The sequence below is a fragment of the Rhincodon typus genome, chromosome 9 (assembly GCF_021869965.1).
Source record: "Rhincodon typus isolate 14 chromosome 9, sRhiTyp1.1, whole genome shotgun sequence".
NCBI classification, from domain to species: Eukaryota; Metazoa; Chordata; class Chondrichthyes; order Orectolobiformes; family Rhincodontidae; genus Rhincodon; species Rhincodon typus.
The window spans coordinates 19,417,727-19,422,956 of NC_063340.1; positions in this window are offsets into that span (position 1 = coordinate 19,417,727).

Sequence of the window (5,230 nt, forward strand, 5' to 3'; positions counted from 1 at the left end):
GCGACTTGATTTAATTTACAAGAGTTGATCTAAGATTTTTAAGGAACATATGTGTTATTGCAGGTTTCCTTGTTTGTTAATAACAAGCAACTCTGAAATAAATATCTTTAGATGTAATAGCTACTTTTTCAAAGTTAAACTGCTTGGTATTTATGACCAGTGACATAAGAGTATTTCTACTTCACACCTATTGCTGAACAGCACACTTTTTTTATTTTGCTGCACTTGTTGATCACTGTCCTGTGTGTCTAGGTAACAGCATAATCATGTATGAGGAAAAAATTACATGCCAGAATTTAAATCTGAATAAATTTTAATCTGTGGCTACAATTGTTTCAAGCAGTGCATTCCAGATAACATCTTGACTCTGGTTCATTGGTGATGTGACTTTACATTTGTTTTGTAGGATCAAAGACCCTAGTGATCCTTATGAAGGAAGGACAGAGAAAGTTGAGTAATTAGGCAGCTCTTCTTGGGGAAGAAATACACTTTCAAAGAGCCACAACAGGCACAAGAGAAAGACTTGAATTTATAGGGGCTATGTTTGCTACCACTGAAACTGCACCACAGCCTGTATGAGAGGTCAATGACATCTGTCAATTGCTGGTCCCCTTCCCGATCTTTCATTGCTGCATTTCCCAGCTCACTCACTGTCCTGCTCACCTCCCTCTTATTGCTGCTCTTGCTGCCCTGCTGGGCAGTGAGTGAAGAGAACAGCATAGTGAGCAGTGACTGAACTGGAGAATGAGGTGACAAGCAGGGTAGCAGTAAGTGGGGCAGCTCAGGAAGGTTGCAGCAGTGGGTGCACAGCAATGACATCATTGGCATTCATTTCCTTTCCAATGCAGTGACAGGAGTTTTTTTTACAACTGGAAGATGTCTAAGAGTGCTTTACAACCACTTAGGTATTTTTCTTTTGAATTGTAGCTCTGACATAGTGCAAGAAAACATGGACAGCCAACTTGTGTATAGCAAACTCCCACCGTTCTTGAAGCAATATAAGGTGATAATGATCAGTGTTCTGTTGACAGAGGTACTGGTCAGGGTATAACATTTCATTTTGGAAAGAGTGTCATGAGATTTTCTGTATTCACCTGAGAGAGCAGACAGGGCCTAAATTTAACACTCCATCTGAAAGATGGTACCGCAAACACTGCAGCACTCCATCACTGGTGTCATCCTGGAATTTTGTGCTCCAGTCCTATTGTGTTATTTTTTTAAGAGGTGTGTTTCTTTAAGAGCTAAATACGCTACTAAACCAAAGACAAGGATGAAACGACATGCCAAACAACCATGTTCAACCATGGTCCATCTGGGATGTCATGTATCGTCAGCAGCTCTAGTTTGTTTAGTGTGGTCCCCATTACAAGCACTTCACTGGCTGATGTGGTCTTCAGTTTCATTGCTCATGTTTAGCTGGTAGAGCACCTTACTTCCCTCAGACTTGACTCAATTCCTGTGGCTTTCAAAAATGCATTTTAGCATCTCTCCTCTCAAGTCTTTTAGGATGATGGCCCTGTTTCCTTTGCACTGTATTCCACTATGACCTTTCAGTTCACTTCTGTCTACCTAATATGTTGTTACAGCAACAGGTTTGTCCTTGATGCTTTCTGGCCAGCCTTTCATTGCAACTTTTTACAAGCCTTGGAGATTTGCATCATCTTGGATAATTTGCTTGATTTGAACAAGGAACTTGCCTGTTAGATTCTCTGTCTTAGTGGGTTAATGACTTCCAGTGCATGGAGAGTTATTGCTTCATCTTGTATCTGAAAGATTTCATATACTGTGGTGGGATTCTCCACTTTCTTCACACGAAGTGCTGCTCTTGACAGTATATCTGCAAGATTCATCTGCTTTCCTAGCTTGTGTGATGATGTTATGGCTTCAAGAAGTGTATTTTGTCCTTTTTTTTTAATGTAGAAAGGTTGAGACAGAGGTTCTGAGCAGTCTGCTCCAAAGCCAATAAAGTAAACAGCTCGTGAGGTATTGAGGTATTTTTAAAGTTGGAACAATAGAAGCAGCCTGAATGGGTGGAGTCAAGCTCCCACAAGAACCTGGATTTTCTTTTGGTTTTACCCTTCAGTAACAGTTGTTGGGGTCTTGAAGCTGGATGTGGAAGCTCTTCTTCCTCTCTGTCACAGTTAATAGCTGTGGTTCTCTTCCTGCTGTAGAATTGCATGTGAGACAATCTATTTTACTGAATTAGCCTTTGCCAAGGGTGTGTTTATGGGATGTTACTATATTGGAATAGCTAATTAGTAGCAGTTAGTATATTATTTTGTTAAGTATTTCAATAGAGTTACAGTTAAGTCAATTCTTATTTTTATTTTGTTTGTATTTTAATTAGAGTGTAGAATAAAGTGTGTTTTGTTTCATACCTGGTAGTTTGACCAATTGAATTGCATCTGGAACACAACTCCTTACACTTTAAAATAAGAAAAAGTTAGGGTCTAGACAATTTTCTTAATATATTTTGAGGGGGTTTAGTCTGGTCCATAACACTTGTGTGTCATATCCAAGTGGTAGCTCTGTGATTGGAATAATATTCTTGGAGCAGATAGTAGCAGCTTGAGGAAAATGCTTTGAAGTATCCTGTGGTTGGACTTGACTGTAACTTTGTCTCCCTTCCAAATAGATATTGATGAAAATGTGCATAAAGCAAAAACAATGGCTAGGCATTCTTGCTTAATCTGGACATAATGCCTCTTGGCTTGTGTTAGCACCCTGGATTTGAATGTTTGTTGCACAAAGTCTAGTCTCACTGGCATCACACTACAGTTTTACTTCATAATTTATGTTGTAGTTTTCATCACTGGCATTGCTATCACTGGTTGCTTGATTTTATTGAATGTTGCTCATTGTTCCATGACCTAATACCACTGCTGGTCCTTGGCTTAAAATGTGTGATGGTTCACAATCCAATGACAAATTGGGCAAGAATTTTGCCAAATAGTTGACGAAAACAAGAAATCAATGGACTGCCTTTACATCTGTTGGTTGCTGCATCACTATCACAGCTTCCACCTCTTCTGGATCTGGGCAGATACCTTTTGCTGTCAGTATATATCCTATCTTTGTGACTTCAGGCATCTTAAAAGTATTTTTTTTTCTTGTTCAACTTCAGTTTCATCCAGTGAGCTCTGTCAACCAGTCACACACTAGATCTTGATTGTCAGCAATGTCTTCTACCATTGTGTCTCCATTCATAAACTAGCAGATCATCCACTGTTGCTTCCACTCCAGGAAAATCACTGACTCCCTTGTGTTAGCTGTGTTGATATTCTTCTGGAGCAGTGGAAATGCCAAATGGCATTTGCAACCTTCTGCATCTCCCAAAGGGTGTGCAGAATGTGGTTAGAAAAGGCCTGCTTTCATCCAGTTTCACTTGCCAGTAACCATTCTTTGCTCTAGGCTGGTGAAAAATTTTGCCTTTTCAAGTGGCAAAATTGCTTCAATGGTTGGCTTGAGGGACTTGTGATCTCTTGAAGACTTCATTTGGATTCTGTGGGTTGATGTTTTCAGTTTGCCAGGTTGTTTCATTGCTGTGTTGTTATTCAGTGGAAGTTGTCACTTTCTTGCTTACTTCCATCTTTTTCAGCTCTTGTATCTTATTTTTCAGCCTGGCCTTGAGGGCAGATGAACATGTTTTTGCACTCCTCTAGAATGTATTTCACAGTCTGTGGTTTAGTGCACTGCAACACATTGCAAATCTCTTTTGGTACTCTGAGGGCTAGCTTTAGATTTGTTCTGGAAGGGATCAGTGGTCTTTGTTTGACATATGTAGAAAAAATTCCAATCCTTGTTCAATGAGCATGCAGAGTGATCTGTTCTCTTGGCATGAGTATGGTGCCATCATATAGCCTTAACCTTACTTTGAAGGGCTTCACTGTTTGGCTTGCCATGTTGAGCCACTTGGCATAGGTCTGGGAAGGTCATGATTGGCATGTTGGACCAGTATTTATTTGACACTTTACGTTGACCTGATGTTCTCCTTCTGTAGTCATTGTTCCTACAGTCACAAACCATAACTTCCCTCTTGATTTAACTGGATCAACTTGTATGGACTGGATGGATTTGTCAGAATCTTTAGCTACTATCTGTTCAGTGACCAGCTGTACCTGCTTGTTATGACTCATTTTAGCTGTACACCTGTGTGCAAGATTATTCAGTATTTTTGTAGTGAGAACACTGCTTCCCTCATGCTAGACATTTTTTCTTCTTTCTTGCCTGATATCCTCTGTAATATTTACATCCTGCACTTTGTGATTGTTCTGCCCGCTGTCTTCATAATGCAAGACCTAGTCTGTTCGGCCATGAATCTGCTCTGTCTGTTGATTCACAACCTTGGTACTTCTGTCAGTTGCCCTCCTAAGTGTAAGTTTGTCTTCTCTCCATAGACAGGCTGTCACTTTTGGATCCCTTATTCCTAATTTACCTGCACCAAATGAACCCATCCTTTAATTGCACAAATTCGTGGGTGTCTGCATGCTGAGTTAATTATGTCATGTATCGATCAATACTCTTTCTCACTTTGTTCCCTAGTATTGAATACATACCGTTCAGTTGGTGCTGAAAACATGTCCCTCAAAGCTTTAAACATTTCTGCTGTTTTTTTCTGCTCTTCAAAGAGATTTAGAGCGGACTATATTTTGAAACAGTCCCTGTGTTGTGAGCAATATGTAAGGAGGCTGCAAGTGGGCTTCAACGTGATTTAGACAAGTTGAGTGAGTGGGCAGATACATTGCAGATGCAGTACAACATGGCTAGATGTGAAGTTATCCATCTCAATGAGGAAAAACAGAAAGGTGAGTGTTATTTAGAATCATAGTCATTCAGTATGCAAACAGACCCTTCAGTCCAACTCATCCGTGCTGACCAGACAACCCAATCTGACCTAAACTCATTTATCAGCATTTGGCCCATATCTCTCTAAATCCTTTTTATTCATATACCTATTCAGAGGCCTTTTAAATGTTGTAATTGTACCTGCCTCCACCACTTCCTTGTTCCAGACATGCACTGTCTTCTGCATGTCATGTCAGGTCCTTTTAAAATCCTTTCTGTCTCACCTTAAACCTACGTCTTCTTGTTTTGAACTCTGCCTGCCTACAAAAAAGACCTTGGCTACTTACCCTATCCATGCCCATCATGATTTTATAAACCTGTATAAGGTCACCCCTCAATCTCTGATGCTCCAGCTGGAAAAACCCCAGCCTATTCAGCCTCTACC